This window comes from Pseudorasbora parva, chromosome 2 (assembly GCF_024679245.1).
Source record: "Pseudorasbora parva isolate DD20220531a chromosome 2, ASM2467924v1, whole genome shotgun sequence".
NCBI classification, from domain to species: Eukaryota; Metazoa; Chordata; class Actinopteri; order Cypriniformes; family Gobionidae; genus Pseudorasbora; species Pseudorasbora parva.
The window spans coordinates 62,509,714-62,527,139 of NC_090173.1; the positions used below are offsets into that span (position 1 = coordinate 62,509,714).

General features: G+C 48.0%; 32 non-coding genes across 32 annotated transcripts; 16 read left to right on the plus strand and 16 right to left on the minus strand.

Annotated features, from left to right (window-relative positions):
* Window positions 1-302: 302 nt before the first annotated feature.
* On the minus strand, window positions 303-374 carry trnad-guc (transfer RNA aspartic acid (anticodon GUC)). The gene has a single exon. It is a non-coding gene; the product is annotated as a tRNA-Asp (tRNA).
* A 355-nt stretch (window positions 375-729) lies between these two features.
* On the plus strand, window positions 730-801 carry trnag-ucc (transfer RNA glycine (anticodon UCC)). Its single transcript has one exon. It is a non-coding gene; the product is annotated as a tRNA-Gly (tRNA).
* A 110-nt stretch (window positions 802-911) lies between these two features.
* On the minus strand, window positions 912-983 carry trnad-guc (transfer RNA aspartic acid (anticodon GUC)). The gene has a single exon. It is a non-coding gene; the product is annotated as a tRNA-Asp (tRNA).
* A 345-nt stretch (window positions 984-1,328) lies between these two features.
* Window positions 1,329-1,400, plus strand: trnag-ucc (transfer RNA glycine (anticodon UCC)). The gene has a single exon. It is a non-coding gene; the product is annotated as a tRNA-Gly (tRNA).
* A 109-nt stretch (window positions 1,401-1,509) lies between these two features.
* Window positions 1,510-1,581, minus strand: trnad-guc (transfer RNA aspartic acid (anticodon GUC)). Its single transcript has one exon. It is a non-coding gene; the product is annotated as a tRNA-Asp (tRNA).
* A 526-nt stretch (window positions 1,582-2,107) lies between these two features.
* On the minus strand, window positions 2,108-2,179 carry trnad-guc (transfer RNA aspartic acid (anticodon GUC)). The gene has a single exon. It is a non-coding gene; the product is annotated as a tRNA-Asp (tRNA).
* Window positions 2,180-2,524: 345 nt separating this feature from the next.
* Window positions 2,525-2,596, plus strand: trnag-ucc (transfer RNA glycine (anticodon UCC)). Its single transcript has one exon. It is a non-coding gene; the product is annotated as a tRNA-Gly (tRNA).
* Window positions 2,597-2,705: 109 nt separating this feature from the next.
* trnad-guc (transfer RNA aspartic acid (anticodon GUC)) lies at window positions 2,706-2,777 on the minus strand. The gene has a single exon. It is a non-coding gene; the product is annotated as a tRNA-Asp (tRNA).
* Window positions 2,778-3,912: 1,135 nt separating this feature from the next.
* On the minus strand, window positions 3,913-3,984 carry trnad-guc (transfer RNA aspartic acid (anticodon GUC)). The gene has a single exon. It is a non-coding gene; the product is annotated as a tRNA-Asp (tRNA).
* A 1,746-nt stretch (window positions 3,985-5,730) lies between these two features.
* On the minus strand, window positions 5,731-5,802 carry trnad-guc (transfer RNA aspartic acid (anticodon GUC)). Its single transcript has one exon. It is a non-coding gene; the product is annotated as a tRNA-Asp (tRNA).
* A 1,136-nt stretch (window positions 5,803-6,938) lies between these two features.
* trnad-guc (transfer RNA aspartic acid (anticodon GUC)) lies at window positions 6,939-7,010 on the minus strand. Its single transcript has one exon. It is a non-coding gene; the product is annotated as a tRNA-Asp (tRNA).
* A 355-nt stretch (window positions 7,011-7,365) lies between these two features.
* On the plus strand, window positions 7,366-7,437 carry trnag-ucc (transfer RNA glycine (anticodon UCC)). Its single transcript has one exon. It is a non-coding gene; the product is annotated as a tRNA-Gly (tRNA).
* Window positions 7,438-8,145: 708 nt separating this feature from the next.
* trnad-guc (transfer RNA aspartic acid (anticodon GUC)) lies at window positions 8,146-8,217 on the minus strand. The gene has a single exon. It is a non-coding gene; the product is annotated as a tRNA-Asp (tRNA).
* Window positions 8,218-8,562: 345 nt separating this feature from the next.
* Window positions 8,563-8,634, plus strand: trnag-ucc (transfer RNA glycine (anticodon UCC)). Its single transcript has one exon. It is a non-coding gene; the product is annotated as a tRNA-Gly (tRNA).
* A 109-nt stretch (window positions 8,635-8,743) lies between these two features.
* trnad-guc (transfer RNA aspartic acid (anticodon GUC)) lies at window positions 8,744-8,815 on the minus strand. The gene has a single exon. It is a non-coding gene; the product is annotated as a tRNA-Asp (tRNA).
* Window positions 8,816-9,785: 970 nt separating this feature from the next.
* On the plus strand, window positions 9,786-9,857 carry trnag-ucc (transfer RNA glycine (anticodon UCC)). Its single transcript has one exon. It is a non-coding gene; the product is annotated as a tRNA-Gly (tRNA).
* Window positions 9,858-9,967: 110 nt separating this feature from the next.
* Window positions 9,968-10,039, minus strand: trnad-guc (transfer RNA aspartic acid (anticodon GUC)). The gene has a single exon. It is a non-coding gene; the product is annotated as a tRNA-Asp (tRNA).
* A 345-nt stretch (window positions 10,040-10,384) lies between these two features.
* Window positions 10,385-10,456, plus strand: trnag-ucc (transfer RNA glycine (anticodon UCC)). Its single transcript has one exon. It is a non-coding gene; the product is annotated as a tRNA-Gly (tRNA).
* Window positions 10,457-10,992: 536 nt separating this feature from the next.
* On the plus strand, window positions 10,993-11,064 carry trnag-ucc (transfer RNA glycine (anticodon UCC)). The gene has a single exon. It is a non-coding gene; the product is annotated as a tRNA-Gly (tRNA).
* Window positions 11,065-11,589: 525 nt separating this feature from the next.
* On the plus strand, window positions 11,590-11,661 carry trnag-ucc (transfer RNA glycine (anticodon UCC)). Its single transcript has one exon. It is a non-coding gene; the product is annotated as a tRNA-Gly (tRNA).
* A 110-nt stretch (window positions 11,662-11,771) lies between these two features.
* On the minus strand, window positions 11,772-11,843 carry trnad-guc (transfer RNA aspartic acid (anticodon GUC)). Its single transcript has one exon. It is a non-coding gene; the product is annotated as a tRNA-Asp (tRNA).
* A 345-nt stretch (window positions 11,844-12,188) lies between these two features.
* trnag-ucc (transfer RNA glycine (anticodon UCC)) lies at window positions 12,189-12,260 on the plus strand. The gene has a single exon. It is a non-coding gene; the product is annotated as a tRNA-Gly (tRNA).
* A 1,135-nt stretch (window positions 12,261-13,395) lies between these two features.
* Window positions 13,396-13,467, plus strand: trnag-ucc (transfer RNA glycine (anticodon UCC)). Its single transcript has one exon. It is a non-coding gene; the product is annotated as a tRNA-Gly (tRNA).
* A 525-nt stretch (window positions 13,468-13,992) lies between these two features.
* Window positions 13,993-14,064, plus strand: trnag-ucc (transfer RNA glycine (anticodon UCC)). Its single transcript has one exon. It is a non-coding gene; the product is annotated as a tRNA-Gly (tRNA).
* A 110-nt stretch (window positions 14,065-14,174) lies between these two features.
* trnad-guc (transfer RNA aspartic acid (anticodon GUC)) lies at window positions 14,175-14,246 on the minus strand. The gene has a single exon. It is a non-coding gene; the product is annotated as a tRNA-Asp (tRNA).
* Window positions 14,247-14,591: 345 nt separating this feature from the next.
* trnag-ucc (transfer RNA glycine (anticodon UCC)) lies at window positions 14,592-14,663 on the plus strand. The gene has a single exon. It is a non-coding gene; the product is annotated as a tRNA-Gly (tRNA).
* Window positions 14,664-14,772: 109 nt separating this feature from the next.
* On the minus strand, window positions 14,773-14,844 carry trnad-guc (transfer RNA aspartic acid (anticodon GUC)). Its single transcript has one exon. It is a non-coding gene; the product is annotated as a tRNA-Asp (tRNA).
* A 344-nt stretch (window positions 14,845-15,188) lies between these two features.
* trnag-ucc (transfer RNA glycine (anticodon UCC)) lies at window positions 15,189-15,260 on the plus strand. The gene has a single exon. It is a non-coding gene; the product is annotated as a tRNA-Gly (tRNA).
* Window positions 15,261-15,796: 536 nt separating this feature from the next.
* On the plus strand, window positions 15,797-15,868 carry trnag-ucc (transfer RNA glycine (anticodon UCC)). Its single transcript has one exon. It is a non-coding gene; the product is annotated as a tRNA-Gly (tRNA).
* A 109-nt stretch (window positions 15,869-15,977) lies between these two features.
* Window positions 15,978-16,049, minus strand: trnad-guc (transfer RNA aspartic acid (anticodon GUC)). Its single transcript has one exon. It is a non-coding gene; the product is annotated as a tRNA-Asp (tRNA).
* Window positions 16,050-16,394: 345 nt separating this feature from the next.
* trnag-ucc (transfer RNA glycine (anticodon UCC)) lies at window positions 16,395-16,466 on the plus strand. The gene has a single exon. It is a non-coding gene; the product is annotated as a tRNA-Gly (tRNA).
* Window positions 16,467-17,173: 707 nt separating this feature from the next.
* Window positions 17,174-17,245, minus strand: trnad-guc (transfer RNA aspartic acid (anticodon GUC)). Its single transcript has one exon. It is a non-coding gene; the product is annotated as a tRNA-Asp (tRNA).
* Between the last annotated feature and the right edge of the window lie 181 nt (window positions 17,246-17,426).

Here is a 17,426-nt window from a genome sequence, read left to right on the forward strand (position 1 = left end):
AGTCCAAACAGACAGAGTTTCAGTTCCTCTGCACACAGTCGCTGAAAATGTGTTGGGAGCATTGACCGCCTAAGGTGGCGTTCAGAAAACAAGCAAAATGCCTGCGTTGGTGGTATAGTGGTGAGCATAGCTGCCTTCCAAGCAGTTGACCCGGGTTCGATTCTCGGCCAACGCAATTCTTTTGCTCAAAAATGTCTCCCGGGGCCCTGGCCAACTCTTTGTGTAACTTGTAGCTGGATGTTCACTTGTAGCTGGAGCAATAACTTTTGAATGGGTCTTTGGGCAGCAGTAAAGAATTAGACCTCCCCGTCGGGGAATCGAACCCCGGTCTTCCGCGTGACAGGCGGAGATACTGTCCACTATACTAACGAGGAGTTGCGGAAGGCTGGCGTCGCACCCGATCAGCGCAACTGCTGCTCGCCGCAAACAGGCTTCCCATTTGCAGGTACGGCCTCATGAGTCATATCGCTTCACAGAAGCAAAGAGAAGCCAACAGAACATGTAATATATAATTAAATATAAAGTGTCTGTATAAATTGAGGAATGTCACTGAATTAGAGAGCTTGTTTTTCAATGAAGAGATTTGTAGGTCAGGTCCATAGGTTAATGCATTTTTTTCAGTTGCTGGTCCAAACAGACAGAGTTTCAGTTCCTCTGCACACAGTCGCTGAAAATGTGTTGGGAGCATTGACCGCCTAAGGTGGCGTTCAGCAAACAAGCAAAATCCCTGCGTTGGTGGTATAGTGGTGAGCATAGCTGCCTTCCAAGCAGTTGACCCGGGTTCGATTCCCGGCCAACGCAATTCTTTTGCTCAAAACTGTCGCCCGGGGCCCCTGGCCAGCTCTTTGTGTCACTTGTAAATGGAGCAATAACTTTTGAATGGGTCTTTGGGCAGCAGTAAAGTACTAGACCTCCCCGTCGGGGAATCGAACCCCGGTCTTCCGCGTGACAGGCGGAGATACTGTCCACTATACTAACGAGGAGTTGCAGAAGGCTGGCGTCGCACCCGATCAGCGCAACTGCTGCTCGCCGCAAACATCCTTCCCATTTGCAGGTACGGCCTCATGAGTCATATCGCTTCAAAGAAGCCAACAGAACATCTATTATATAAATAAATATAAAGTGTCTGTATAAATTGAGGAATGTCACTGAATTAGAGAGCTTGTTTTTCAATGAAGAGATTGGTAGGTCAGGTCCATAGGTTAATGCATTTTTTTCAGTTGCTGGTCCAAACAGACAGAGTTTCAGTTCCTCTGCACACAGTCACTGATAATGTGTTGGGAGCATTGACCGCGTAAGGTGGCATTCAGCAAACAAGCAAAATGCCTGCGTTGGTGGTATAGTGGTGAGCATAGCTGCCTTCCAAGCAGTTGACCCGGGTTCGATTCCCGGCCAACGCAATTCTTTTGCTCAAAAATGTCTCCCGGGACCCTGGCCAGCTCTTTGTGTCACTTGTAGCTGGAGCAATAACTTTTGAATGGGTCTTTGGGCAGCAGTAAAGTACTAGACCTCCCCGTCGGGGAATCGAACCCCGGTCTTCCGCGTGACAGGCGGAGATACTGTCCACTATACTAACGAGGAGTTGCAGAAGGCTGGCGTCGCACCCGATCAGCGCAACTGCTGCTCGCCGCAAACATCCTTCCCATTTGCAGGTACGGCCTCATGAGTCATATCGCTTCAAAGAAGCCAACAGAACATCTATTATATAAATAAATATGAAGTGTCTGTATAAATTGTGGAATGTCACTGAATTAGAGAGCTTGTTTTTCAATGAAGAGATTGGTAGGTAGAGTCCATAGGTTAATGCATTTTTTTCAGTTGCGAGTCCAAACAGACAGAGTTTCAGTTCCTCTGCACACAGTCGCTGAAAATGTTTTGGGAGCATTGACCGCCTAAGGTGGCGTTCAGCAAACAAGCAAAATGCCTGCGATGGTGGTATAGTGGTGAGCATAGCTGCCTTCCAAGCAGTTGACCCGGGTTCGATTCCGACCAACGCAATTCTTTTGCTCAAAACTGTCGCCCGGGGCCCCTGGCCAGCTCTTTGTGTCACTTGTAAATGGAGCAATAACTTTTGAATGGGTCTTTGGGCAGCAGTAAAGGACTAGACCTCCCCGTCGGGGAATCGAACCCCGGTCTTCCGCGTGACAGGCGGAGATACTGTCCACTATACTAACGAGGAGTTGCAGAAGGCTGGCGTCGCACCCGATCAGCGCAACTGCTGCTCGCCGCAAACATCCTTCCCATTTGCAGGTACGGCCTCATGAGTCATATCGCTTCAAAGAAGCCAACAGAACATCTATTATATAAATAAATATGAAGTGTCTGTATAAATTGTGGAATGTCACTGAATTAGAGAGCTTGTTTTTCAATGAAGAGATTGGTAGGTAGAGTCCATAGGTTAATGCATTTATTTCAGTTGCGAGTCCAAACAGACAGAGTTTCAGTTCCTCTGCACACAGTCGCTGAAAATGTGTTGGGAGCATTGACCGCCTAAGGTGGCGTTCAGCAAACAAGCAAAATGCCTGCGTTGGTGGTATAGTGGTGAGCATAGCTGCCTTCCAAGCAGTTGACCCGGGTTCGATTCCCGGCCAACGCAATTCTTTTGCTCAAAACTGTCTCCCGGGGCCCTGGCCAACTCTTTGTGTCACTTGTAGCTGGAGCAATAACTTTTGAATGGGTCTTTGGGCAGCAGTAAAGAATTAGACCTCCCCGTCGGGGAATCGAACCCCGGTCTTCCGCGTGACAGGCGGAGATACTGTCCACTATACTAACGAGGAGTTACGGAAGGCTGGCGTCGCACCCGATCAGCGCAACTGCTGCTCGCCGCAAACAGGCTTCCCATTTGCAGGTACGGCCTCATGAGTCATATCGCTTCACAGAAGCAAAGAGAAGCCAACAGAACATGTAATATATAATTAAATATAAAGTGTCTGTATAAATTGAGGAATGTCACTGAATTAGAGAGCTTGTTTTTCAATGAAGAGATTGGTAGGTAGAGTCCATAGGTTAATGCATTTTTTTCAGTTGCGAGTCCAAACAGACAGAGTTTCAGTTCCTCTGCACACAGTCACTGATAATGTGTTGGGAGCATTGACCGCGTAAGGTGGCGTTGAGCAAACAACAAAATGCCTGCGTTGGTGGTACAGTGGTGAGCATAGCTGCCTTCCAAGAAGTTGACCCGGGTTCGATTCCCGACCAACGCAATTCTTTTGCTCAAAACTGTCGCCCGGGGCCCCTGGCCAGCTCTTTGTGTCACTTGTAAATGGAGCAATAACTTTTGAATGGGTCTTTGGGCAGCAGTAAAGGACTAGACCTCCCCGTCGGGGAATCGAACCCCGGTCTTCCGCGTGACAGGCAGAGATACTGTCCACTATACTAACGAGGAGTTGCAGAAGGCTGGCCTCGCACCCGATCAGCGCAACTGCTGCTCGCCGCAAACAGGCTTCCCATTTGCAGGTACGGCCTCATGAGTCATATCGCTTCAAAGAAGCCAACAGAACATCTATTATATAAATAAATATGAAGTGTCTGTATAAATTGTGGAATGTCACTGAATTAGAGAGCTTGTTTTTCAATGAAGAGATTGGTAGGTAGAGTCCATAGGTTAATGCATTTTTTTCAGTTGCGAGTCCAAACAGACAGAGTTTCAGTTCCTCTGCACACAGTCACTGATAATGTGTTGGGAGCATTGACCGCGTAAGGTGGCGTTCAGCAAACAAGCAAAATGTCTTCGTTGGTGGTATAGTGGTGAGCATAGCTGCCTTCCAAGCAGTTGACCCGGGTTCGATTCCCGGCCAACGCAATTCTTTTGCTCAAAACTGTCGCCCGGGGCCCCTGGCCAGCTCTTTGTGTCACTTGTAAATGGAGCAATAACTTTTGAATGGGTCTTTGGGCAGCAGTAAAGGACTAGACCTCCCCGTCGGGGAATCGAACCCCGGTCTTCCGCGTGACAGGCGGAGATACTGTCCACTATACTAACGAGGAGTTGCAGAAGGCTGGCGTCGCACCCGATCAGCGCAACTGCTGCTCGCTGCAAACATCCTTCCCATTTGCAGGTACGGCCTCATGAGTCATATCGCTTCAAAGAAGCCAACAGAACATCTATTATATAAATAAATATGAAGTGTCTGTATAAATTGTGGAATGTCACTGAATTTGAGAGCTTGTTTTTCAATGAAGAGATTGGTAGGTAGAGTCCATAGGTTAATGCATTTTTTTCAGTTGCGAGTCCAAACAGACAGAGTTTCAGTTCCTCTGCACACAGTCGCTGAAAATGTGTTGGGAGCATTGACCGCCTAAGGTGGCGTTCAGCAAACAAGCAAAATGCCTGCGTTGGTGGTATAGTGGTGAGCATAGCTGCCTTCCAAGCAGTTGACCCGGGTTTGATTCCCGGCCAACGCAATTCTTTTGCTCAAAAATGTCTCCCGGGGCCCTGGCCAACTCTTTGTGTCACTTGTAGCTGGAGCAATAACTTTTGAATGGGTCTTTGGGCAGCAGTAAAGAATTAGACCTCCCCGTCGGGGAATCGAACCCCGGTCTTCCGCGTGACAGGCGGAGATACTGTCCTCTATACTGACGAGGAGTTGCGGTAGGCTGGCGTCGCACCCGATCAGCGCAACTGCTGCTCGCCGCAAACAGGCTTCCCATTTGCAGGTACGGCCTCATGAGTCATATCGCTTCACAGAAGCAAAGAGAAGCCAACAGAACATGTAAAATATAATTAAATATAAAGTGTCTGTATAAATTGAGGAATGTCACTGAATTAGAGAGCTTGTTTTTCAATGAAGAGATTGGTAGGTCAGGTCCATAAATGCATAAATCCAAAAATGCATTTTTTTCAGTTGCTGGTCCAAACAGACAGAGTTTCAGTTCCTCTGCACACAGTCACTGATAATGTGTTGGGAGCATTGACCGCGTAAGGTGGCGTTCAGCAAACAAGCAAAATGTCTTCGTTGGTGGTATAGTGGTGAGCATAGCTGCCTTCCAAGCAGTTGACCCGGGTTCGATTCCCGGCCAACGCAATTTTTTTGCTCAAAACTGTCGCCCGGGGCCCCTGGCCAGCTCTTTGTGTCACTTGTAAATGGAGCAATAACTTTTGAATGGGTCTTTGGGCAGCAGTAAAGGACTAGACCTCCCCGTCGGGGAATCGAACCCCGGTCTAACGCGTGACAGGCGGAGATACTGTCCACTATACTAACGAGGAGTTGCAGAAGGCTGGCGTCGCACCCGATCAGCGCAACTGCTGCTCGCCGCAAACATCCTTCCTATTTGCAGGTACGGCCTCATGAGTCATATCGCTTCAAAGAAGCCAACAGAACATCTATTATATAAATAAATATGAAGTGTCTGTATAAATTGTGGAATGTCACTGAATTAGAGAGCTTGTTTTTCAATGAAGAGATTGGTAGGTAGAGTCCATAGGTTAATGCATTTTTTTCAGTTGCGAGTCCAAACAGACAGAGTTTCAGTTCCTCTGCACACAGTCGCTGAAAATGTTTTGGGAGCATTGACCGCCTAAGGTGGCGTTCAGCAAACAAGCAAAATGCCTGTGATGGTGGTATAGTGGTGAGCATAGCTGCCTTCCAAGCAGTTGACCCGGGTTCGATTCCTGGCCAACGCAATTCTTTTGCTCAAAACTGTCGCCCGGGGCCCCTGTCCAGCTCTTTGTGTCACTTGTAAATGGAGCAATAACTTTTGAATGGGTCTTTGGGCAGCAGTAAAGAATTAGACCTCCCCGTCGGGGAATCGAACCCCGGTCTTCCGCGTGACAGGCGGAGATACTGTCCACTATACTAACGAGGAGTTGCGGAAGGCTGGCGTCGCACCCGATCAGCGCAACTGCTGCTCGCCGCAAACAGGCTTCCCATTTGCAGGTACGGCCTCATGAGTCATATCGCTTCACAGAAGCAAAGAGAAGCCAACAGAACATGTAATATATAATTAAATATAAAGTGTCTGTATAAATTGAGGAATGTCACTGAATTAGAGAGCTTGTTTTTCAATGAAGAGATTTGTAGGTCAGGTCCATAGGTTAATGCATTTTTTTCAGTTGCTGGTCCAAACAGACAGAGTTTCAGTTCCTCTGCACACAGTCACTGATAATGTGTTGGGAGCATTGACCGCGTAAGGTGGCGTTCAGCAAACAAGCAAAATGTCTTCGTTGGTTGTATAGTGGTGAGCATAGCTGCCTTCCAAGCAGTTGACCCGGGTTCGATTCCCGGCCAACGCAATTTTTTTGCTCAAAACTGTCGCCCGGGGCCCCTGGCCAGCTCTTTGTGTCACTTGTAAATGGAGCAATAACTTTTGAATGGGTCTTTGGGCAGCAGTAAAGGACTAGACCTCCCCGTCGGGGAATCGAACCCCGGTCTAACGCGTGACAGGCGGAGATACTGTCCACTATACTAACGAGGAGTTGCAGAAGGCTGGCGTCGCACCCGATCAGCGGAACTGCTGCTCGCCGCAAACATCCTTCCTATTTGCAGGTACGGCCTCATGAGTCATATCGCTTCAAAGAAGCCAACAGAACATCTATTATATAAATAAATATGAAGTGTCTGTATAAATTGTGGAATGTCACTGAATTAGAGAGCTTATTTTTCAATGAAGAGATTGGTAGGTAGAGTCCATAGGTTAATGCATTTTTTTCAGTTGCGAGTCCAAACAGACAGAGTTTCAGTTCCTCTGCACACAGTCGCTGAAAATGTTTTGGGAGCATTGACCGCCTAAGGTGGCGTTCAGCAAACAAGCAAAATGCCTGCGATGGTGGTATAGTGGTGAGCATAGCTGCCTTCCAAGCAGTTGACCCGGGTTCGATTCCTGGCCAACGCAATTCTTTTGCTCAAAACTGTCGCCCGGGGCCCCTGGCCAGCTCTTTGTGTCACTTGTAAATGGAGCAATAACTTTTGAATGGGTCTTTGGGCAGCAGTAAAGAATTAGACCTCCCCGTCGGGGAATCGAACCCCGGTCTTCCGCGTGACAGGCGGAGATACTGTCCACTATACTAACGAGGAGTTGCGGAAGGCTGGCGTCGCACCCGATCAGCGCAACTGCTGCTCGCCGCAAACAGGCTTCCCATTTGCAGGTACGGCCTCATGAGTCATATCGCTTCACAGAAGCAAAGAGAAGCCAACAGAACATGTAATATATAATTAAATATAAAGTGTCTGTATAAATTGAGGAATGTCACTGAATTAGAGAGCTTGTTTTTCAATGAAGAGATTTGTAGGTCAGGTCCATAGGTTAATGCATTTTTTTCAGTTGCTGGTCCAAACAGACAGAGTTTCAGTTCCTCTGCACACAGTCACTGATAATGTGTTGGGAGCATTGACCGCGTAAGGTGGCGTTCAGCAAACAAGCAAAATGCCTGCGTTGGTGGTATAGTGGTGAGCATAGCTGCCTTCCAAGCAGTTGACCCGGGTTCGATTCCCGGCCAACGCAATTCTTTTGCTCAAAACTGTCGCCCGGGGCCCCTGGCCAGCTCTTTGTGTCACTTGTAAATGGAGCAATAACCTTTGAATGGGTCTTTGGGCAGCAGTAAAGGACTAGACCTCCCCGTCAGGGAATCGAACCCCGGTCTTCCGCGTGACAGGCGGAGATACTGTCCACTATACTAACGAGGAGTTGCGGAAGGAGGCGTCGCACCCGATCAGCGCAACTGCTGCTCGTCGCAAACAGGCTTCCCATTTGCAGGTACGGCCTCATGAGTCATATCGCTTCAAAGAAGCCAACAGAACATCTATTATATAAATAAATATGAAGTGTCTGTATAAATTGTGGAATGTCACTGAATTAGAGAGCTTGTTTTTCAATGAAGAGATTGGTAGGTAGAGTCCATAGGTTAATGCATTTTTTTCAGTTGCGAGTCCAAACAGACAGAGTTTCAGTTCCTCTGCACACAGTCGCTGAAAATGTGTTGGGAGCATTGACCGCCTAAGGTGGCGTTCAGCAAACAAGCAAAATGCCTGCGTTGGTGGTATAGTGGTGAGCATAGCTGCCTTCCAAGCAGTTGACCCGGGTTTGATTCCCGACCAACGCAATTCTTTTGCTCAAAACTGTCGCCCGGGGCCCCTGGCAAGCTCTTTGTGTCACTTGTAAATGGAGCAATAACTTTTGAATGGGTCTTTGGGCAGCAGTAAAGGACTAGACCTCCCCGTCGGGGAATCGAACCCCGGTCTTCCGCGTGACAGGCGGAGATACTGTCCACTATACTAACGAGGAGTTGCAGAAGCCTGGCGTCGCACCCGATCAGCGCAACTGCTGCTCGCCGCAAACATCCTTCCCATTTGCAGGTACGGCCTCATGAGTCATATCGCTTCAAAGAAGCCAACAGAACATCTATTATATAAATAAATATAAAGTGTCTGTATAAATTGAGGAATGTCACTGAATTAGGGAGCTTGTTTTTCAATGAAGAGATTGGTAGGTCAGGTCCATAGGTTAATGCATTTTTTTCAGTTGCTGGTCCAAACAGACAGAGTTTCAGTTCCTCTGCACACAGTCACTGATAATGTGTTGGGAGCATTGACCGCGTAAGGTGGCGTTCAGCAAACAAGCAAAATGCCTGCGTTGGTGGTATAGTGGTGAGCATAGCTGCCTTCCAAGCAGTTGACCCGGGTTCGATTCCCGGCCAACGCAATTCTTTTGCTCAAAAATGTCTCCCGGGACCCTGGCCAGCTCTTTGTGTCACTTGTAGCTGGAGCAATAACTTTTGAATGGGTCTTTGGGCAGCAGTAAAGAATTAGACCTCCCCGTCGGGGAATCGAACCCCGGTCTTCCGCGTGACAGGCGGAGATACTGTCCACTATACTAACGAGGAGTTGCGGAAGGAGACGTCGCACCCGATCAGCGCAACTGCTGCTCGTCGCAAACAGGCTTCCCATTTGCAGGTACGGCCTCATGAGTCATATCGCTTCAAAGAAGCCAACAGAACATCTATTATATAAATAAATATGAAGTGTCTGTATAAATTGTGGAATGTCACTGAATTAGAGAGCTTGTTTTTCAATGAAGAGATTGGTAGGTAGAGTCCATAGGTTAATGCATTTTTTTCAGTTGCGAGTCCAAACAGACAGAGTTTCAGTTCCTCTGCACACAGTCGCTGAAAATGTGTTGGGAGCATTGACCGCCTAAGGTGGCGTTCAGAAAACAAGCAAAATGCCTGCGTTGGTGGTATAGTGGTGAGCATAGCTGCCTTCCAAGCAGTTGACCCGGGTTCGATTCTCGGCCAACGCAATTCTTTTGCTCAAAAATGTCTCCCGGGGCCCTGGCCAACTCTTTGTGTAACTTGTAGCTGGATGTTCACTTGTAGCTGGAGCAATAACTTTTGAATGGGTCTTTGGGCAGCAGTAAAGAATTAGACCTCCCCGTCGGGAAATCGAACCCCGGTCTTCCGCGTGGCAGGCGGAGATACTGTCCACTATACTAACGAGGAGTTGCGGAAGGCTGGCGTCGCACCCGATCAGCGCAACTGCTGCTCGCCGCAAACAGGCTTCCCATTTGCAGGTACGGCCTCATGAGTCATATCGCTTCACAGAAGCAAAGAGAAGCCAACAGAACATGTAATATATAATTAAATATAAAGTGTCTGTATAAATTGAGGAATGTCACTGAATTAGAGAGCTTGTTTTTCAATGAAGAGATTTGTAGGTCAGGTCCATAGGTTAATGCATTTTTTTCAGTTGCTGGTCCAAACAGACAGAGTTTCAGTTCCTCTGCACACAGTCGCTGAAAATGTGTTGGGAGCATTGACCGCCTAAGGTGGCGTTCAGCAAACAAGCAAAATCCCTGCGTTGGTGGTATAGTGGTGAGCATAGCTGCCTTCCAAGCAGTTGACCCGGGTTCGATTCCCGGCCAACGCAATTCTTTTGCTCAAAACTGTCGCCCGGGGCCCCTGGCCAGCTCTTTGTGTCACTTGTAAATGGAGCAATAACTTTTGAATGGGTCTTTGGGCAGCAGTAAAGTACTAGACCTCCCCGTCGGGGAATCGAACCCCGGTCTTCCGCGTGACAGGCGGAGATACTGTCCACTATACTAACGAGGAGTTGCAGAAGGCTGGCGTCGCACCCGATCAGCGCAACTGCTGCTCGCCGCAAACATCCTTCCCATTTGCAGGTACGGCCTCATGAGTCATATCGCTTCAAAGAAGCCAACAGAACATCTATTATATAAATAAATATAAAGTGTCTGTATAAATTGAGGAATGTCACTGAATTAGAGAGCTTGTTTTTCAATGAAGAGATTGGTAGGTCAGGTCCATAGGTTAATGCATTTTTTTCAGTTGCTGGTCCAAACAGACAGAGTTTCAGTTCCTCTGCACACAGTCACTGATAATGTGTTGGGAGCATTGACCGCGTAAGGTGGCATTCAGCAAACAAGCAAAATGCCTGCGTTGGTGGTATAGTGGTGAGCATAGCTGCCTTCCAAGCAGTTGACCCGGGTTCGATTCCCGGCCAACGCAATTCTTTTGCTCAAAAATGTCTCCCGGGACCCTGGCCAGCTCTTTGTGTCACTTGTAGCTGGAGCAATAACTTTTGAATGGGTCTTTGGGCAGCAGTAAAGAATTAGACCTCCCCGTCGGGGAATCGAACCCCGGTCTTCCACGTGACAGGCGGAGATACTGTCCACTATACTAACGAGGAGTTGCGGAAGGCTGGCGTCGCACCCGATCAGCGCAACTGCTGCTCGCCGCAAACAGGCTTCCCATTTGCAGGTACGGCCTCATGAGTCATATCGCTTCACAGAAGCAAAGAGAAGCCAACAGAACATGTAAAATATAATTAAATATAAAGTGTCTGTATAAATTGAGGAATGTCACTGAATTAGAGAGCTTGTTTTTCAATGAAGAGATTGGTAGGTCAGGTCCATAGGTTAATGCATTTTTTTCAGTTGCTGGTCCAAACAGACAGAGTTTCAGTTCCTCTGCACACAGTCACTGATAATGTGTTGGGAGCATTGACCGGGTAAGGTGGCGTTCAGCAAACAAGCAAAATGCCTGCGTTGGTGGTATAGTGGTGAGCATAGCTGCCTTCCAAGCAGTTGACCCGGGTTCGATTCCCGGCCAACGCAATTCTTTTGCTCAAAAATGTCTTCCGGGACCCTGGCCAGCTCTTTGTGTCACTTGTAGCTGGAGCAATAACTTTTGAATGGGTCTTTGGGCAGCAGTAAAGAATTAGACCTCCCCGTCGGGGAATCGAACCCCGGTCTTCCACGTGACAGGCGGAGATACTGTCCACTATACTAACGAGGAGTTGCGGAAGGAGGCGTCGCACCCGATCAGCGCAACTGCTGCTCGCCGCAAACAGGCTTCCCATTTGCAGGTACGGCCTCATGAGTCATAACGCTTCAAAGAAGCCAACAGAACATCTATTATATAAATAAATATGAAGTGTCTGTATAAATTGTGGAATGTCACTGAATTAGAGAGCTTCTTTTTCAATGAAGAGATTGGTAGGTAGAGTCCATAGGTTAATGCATTTTTTTCAGTTGCGAGTCCAAACAGACAGAGTTTCAGTTCCTCTGCACACAGTCGCTGAAAATGTGTTGGGAGCATTGACCGCCTAAGGTGGCGTTCAGCAAACAAGCAAAATGCCTGCGTTGGTGGTATAGTGGTGAGCATAGCTGCCTTCCAAGCAGTTGACCCGGGTTCGATTCCCGGCCAACGCAATTCTTTTGCTCAAAACTGTCTCCCGGGGCCCCTGGCCAGCTCTTTGTGTCACTTGTAAATGGAGCAATAACTTTTGAATGGGTCTTTGGGCAGCAGTAAAGGACTAGACCTCCCCGTCGGGGAATCGAACCCCGGTCTTCCGCGTGACAGGCGGAGATACTGTCCACTATACTAACGAGGAGTTGCAGAAGGCTGGCGTCGCACCCGATCAGCGCAACTGCTGCTCGCCACAAACATCCTTCCCATTTGCAGGTACGGCTTCATGAGTCATATCGCTTCAAAGAAGCCAACAGAACATCTATTATATAAATAAATATGAAGTGTCTGTATAAATTGTGGAATGTCACTGAATTAGAGAGCTTGTTTTTCAATGAAGAGATTGGTAGGTAGAGTCCATAGGTTAATGCATTTTTTTCAGTTGCGAGTCCAAACAGACAGAGTTTCAGTTCCTCTGCACACAGTCGCTGAAAATGTGTTGGGAGCATTGACCGCCTAAGGTGGCGTTCAGCAAACAAGCAAAATGCCTGCGTTGGTGGTATAGTGGTGAGCATAGCTGCCTTCCAAGCAGTTGACCCGGGTTCGATTCCCGGCCAACGCAATTCTTTTGCTCAAAACTGTCTCCCGGGGCCCCTGGCCAGCTCTTTGTGTCACTTGTAGCTGGAGCAATAACTTTTGAATGGGTCTTTGGGCAGCAGTAAAGGACTAGACCTCCCCGCCGGGGAATCGAACCCCGGTCTTACGCGTGACAGGCGGAGATACTGTCCACTATACTAACGAGGAGTTGCAGAAGGCTGGCGTCGCTCCCGATCAGCGCAACTGCTGCTCGCCGCAAACATCCTTCCCATTTGCAGGTACGGCCTCATGAGTCAGATCGCTTCAAAGAAGCCAACAGAACATCTATTATATAAATAAATATGAAGTGTCTGTATAAATTGTGGAATGTCACTGAATTAGAGAGCTTGTTTTTCAATGAAGAGATTGGTAGGTAGAGTCCATAGGTTAATGCATTTTTTTCAGTTGCGAGTCCAAACAGAGAGAGTTTCAGTTCCTCTGCACACAGTCGCTGAAAATGTGTTGGGAGCATTGACCGCCTAAGGTGGCGTTCAGCAAACAAGCAAAATGCCTGCGTTGGTGGTATAGTGGTGAGCATAGCTGCCTTCCAAGCAGTTGACCCGGGTTCGATTCCCGGCCAACACAATTCTTTTGCTCAAAAATGTCTCCCGGGGCCCTGGCCAACTCTTTGTGTCACTTGTAGCTGGAGCAATAACTTTTGAATGGGTCTTTGGGCAGCAGTAAAGAATTAGACCTCCCCTTCGGGGAATCGAACCCCAGTCTTCCGCGTGACAGGCGGAGATACTGTCCACTATACTAACGAGGAGTTGCGGAAGGCTGGCGTCGCACCCGATCAGCGCAACTGCTGCTCGCCGCAAACAGGCTTCCCATTTGCAGGTACGGCCTCATGAGTCATATCGCTTCACAGAAGCAAAGAGAAGCCAACAGAACATGTAAAATATAATTAAATATAAAGTGTCTGTATAAATTGAGGAATGTCACTGAATTAGAGAGCTTGTTTTTCAATGAAGAGATTGGTAGGTCAGGTCCATAGGTTAATGCATTTTTTTCAGTTGCTGGTCCAAACAGACAGAGTTTCAGTTCCTCTGCACACAGTCACTGATAATGTGTTGGGAGCATTGACCGGGTAAGGTGGCGTTCAGCAAACAAGCAAAATGCCTGCGTTGGTGGTATAGTGGTGAGCATAGCTGCCTTCCAAGCAGTTGACCCGGGTTCGATTCCCGGCCAACGCAATTCTTTTGCTCAAAAATGTCTTCCGGGACCCTGGCCAGCTCTTTGTGTCACTTGTAGCTGGAGCAATAACTTTTGAATGGGTCTTTGGGCAGCAGTAAAGAATTAGACCTCCCCGTCGGGGAATCGAACCCCGGTCTTCCACGTGACAGGCGGAGATACTGTCCACTATACTAACGAGGAGTTGCGGAAGGAGGCGTCGCACCCGATCAGCGCAACTGCTGCTCGCCGCAAACAGGCTTCCCATTTGCAGGTACGGCCTCATGAGTCATAACGCTTCAAAGAAGCCAACAGAACATCTATTATATAAATAAATATGAAGTGTCTGTATAAATTGTGGAATGTCACTGAATTAGAGAGCTTCTTTTTCAATGAAGAGATTGGTAGGTAGAGTCCATAGGTTAATGCATTTTTTTCAGTTGCGAGTCCAAACAGACAGAGTTTCAGTTCCTCTGCACACAGTCGCTGAAAATGTGTTGGGAGCATTGACCGCCTAAGGTGGCGTTCAGCAAACAAGCAAAATGCCTGCGTTGGTGGTATAGTGGTGAGCATAGCTGCCTTCCAAGCAGTTGACCCGGGTTCGATTCCCGGCCAACGCAATTCTTTTGCTCAAAACTGTCTCCCGGGGCCCCTGGCCAGCTCTTTGTGTCACTTGTAAATGGAGCAATAACTTTTGAATGGGTCTTTGGGCAGCAGTAAAGGACTAGACCTCCCCGTCGGGGAATCGAACCCCGGTCTTCCGCGTGACAGGCGGAGATACTGTCCACTATACTAACGAGGAGTTGCAGAAGGCTGGCGTCGCACCCGATCAGCGCAACTGCTGCTCGCCGCAAACATCCTTCCCATTTGCAGGTACGGCTTCATGAGTCATATCGCTTCAAAGAAGCCAACAGAACATCTATTATATAAATAAATATGAAGTGTCTGTATAAATTGTGGAATGTCACTGAATTAGAGAGCTTGTTTTTCAATGAAGAGATTGGTAGGTAGAGTCCATAGGTTAATGCATTTTTTTCAGTTGCGAGTCCAAACAGACAGAGTTTCAGTTCCTCTGCACACAGTCGCTGAAAATGTGTTGGGAGCATTGACCGCCTAAGGTGGCGTTCAGCAAACATGCAAAATGCCTGCGTTGGTGGTATAGTGGTGAGCATAGCTGCCTTCCAAGCAGTTGACCCGGGTTCGATTCCCGGCCAACGCAATTCTTTTGCTCAAAAATGTCTCCCGGGACCCTGGCCAGCTCTTTGTGTCACTTGTAGCTGGAGCAATAACTTTTGAATGGGTCTTTGGGCAGCAGTAAAGAATTAGACCTCCCCGTCGGGGAATCGAACCCCGGTCTTCCGCGTGACAGGCGGAGATACTGTCCACTATACTAACGAGGAGTTGCGGAAGGAGGCGTCGCACCCGATCAGCGCAACTGCTGCTCGTCGCAAACAGGCTTCCCATTTGCAGGTACGGCCTCATGAGTCATATCGCTTCAAAGAAGCCAACAGAACATCTATTATATAAATAAATATGAAGTGTCTGTATAAATTGTGGAATGTCACTGAATTAGAGAGCTTGTTTTTCAATGAAGAGATTGGTAGGTAGAGTCCATAGGTTAATGCATTTTTTTCAGTTGCGAGTCCAAACAGACAGAGTTTCAGTTCCTCTGCACACAGTCGCTGAAAATGTATTGGGAGCATTGACCGCCTAAGGTGGCGTTCAGCAAACAAGCAAAATGCCTGCGTTGGTGGTATAGTGGTGAGCATAGCTGCCTTCCAAGCAGTTGACCCGGGTTCGATTCCCGGCCAACGCAATTCTTTTGCTCAAAAATGTCTCCCGGGGCCCTGGCCAACTCTTTGTGTCACTTGTAGCTGGAGCAATAACTTTTGAATGGGTCTTTGGGCAGCAGTAAAGAATTAGACCTCCCCTTCGGGGAATCGAACCCCGGTCTTCCGCATGACAGGCGGAGATACTGTCCACTATACTAACCAGGAGTTGCAGAAGGCTGGCGTCGCACCCGATCAGCGCAACTGCTGCTCGCCGCAAACAGGCTTCCCATTTGCAGGTACGGCCTCATGAGTCATATCGCTTCACAGAAGCAAAGAGAAGCCAACAGAACATGTAATATATAATTAAATATAAAGTGTCTGTATAAATTGAGGAATATCACTGAATTAGAGAGCTTGTTTTTCAATGAAGAGATTGGTAGGTCAGGTCCATAGGTTAATGCATTTTTTTCAGTTGCTGGTCCAAACAGACAGAGTTTCAGTTCCTCTGCACACAGTCACTGATAATGTGTTGGGAGCATTGACCGCGTAAGGTGGCGTTCAGCAAACAAGCAAAATGCCTGCGTTGGTGGTATAGTGGTGAGCATAGCTGCCTTCCAAGCAGTTGACCCGGGTTCGATTCCCGGCCAACGCAATTCTTTTGCTCAAAAATGTCTCCCGGGACCCTGGCCAGCTCTTTGTGTCACTTGTAGCTGGAGCAATAACTTTTGAATGGGTCTTTGGGCAGCAGTAAAGAATTAGACCTCCCCGTCGGGGAATCGAACCCCGGTCTTCCGCGTGACAGGCGGAGATACTGTCCACTATACTAACGAGGAGTTGCAGAAGGCTGGCGTCGCACCCGATCAGCGCAACTGCTGCTCGCCGCAAACATCCTTCCCATTTGCAGGTACGGCCTCATGAGTCATATCGCTTCAAAGAAGCCAACAGAACATCTATTATATAAATAAATATGAAGTGTCTGTATAAATTGTGGAATGTCACTGAATTAGAGAGCTTGTTTTTCAATGAAGAGATTGGTAGGTAGAGTCCATAGGTTAATGCATTTTTTTCAGTTGCGAGTCCAAACAGACAGAGTTTCAGTTCCTCTGCACACAGTCGCTGAAAATGTGTTGGGAGCATTGACCGCCTAAGGTGGCGTTCAGAAAACAAGCAAAATGCCTGCGTTGGTGGTATAGTGGTGAGCATAGCTGCCTTCCAAGCAGTTGACCCGGGTTCGATTCCCGGCCAACGCAATTCTTTTGCTCAAAAATGTCTCCCGGGACCCTGGCCAACTCTTTGTGTCACTTGTAGCTGGAGCAATAACTTTTGAATGGGTCTTTGGGCAGCAGTAAAGGACTAGACCTCCCCGTCGGGGAATCGAAGCCCGGTCTTCCGCGTGACAGGCGGAGATACTGTCCACTATACTAACGAGGAGTTGCAGAAGGCTGGCGTCGCACCTGATCAGCGCAATTGCTGCTCGTCGCAAACATCCTTCCCATTTGCAGGTACGACCTCATGAGTCATATCGCTTCAAAGAAGCCAACAGAACATCTATTATATAAATAAATATGAAGTGTCTGTATAAATTGTGGAATGTCACTGAATTAGAGAGCTTGTTTTTCAATGAAGAGATTGATAGGTAGAGTCCATAGGTTAATGCATTTTTTTCAGTTGCGAGTCCAAACAGACAGAGTTTCAGTTCCTCTGCACACAGTCGCTGAAAATGTGTTGGGAGCATTGACCGCCTAAGGTGGCGTTCAGCAAACAAGCAAAATGCCTGCGTCGGTGGTATAGTGGTGAGCATAGCTGCCTTCCAAGCAGTTGACCCGGGTTCGATTCCCGGCCAACGCAATTCTTTTGCTCAAAAATGTCTCCCGGGGCCCTGGCCAACTCTTTGTGTAACTTGTAGCTGGAGCAATAACTTTTGAATGGGTCTTTGGGCAGCAGTAAAGAATTAGACCTCCCCGTCGGGGAATCGAACCCCGGTCTTCCGCGTGACAGGCGGAGATACTGTCCACTATACTAACGAGGAGTTACGGAAGGCTGGCGTCGCACCCGATCAGCGCAACTGCTGCTCGCCGCAAACAGGCTTCCCATTTGCAGGTACGGCCTCATGAGTCATATCGCTTCACAGAAGCAAAGAGAAGCCAACAGAACATGTAATATATAATTAAATATAAAGTGTCTATATAAATTGTGGAATGTCACTGAAT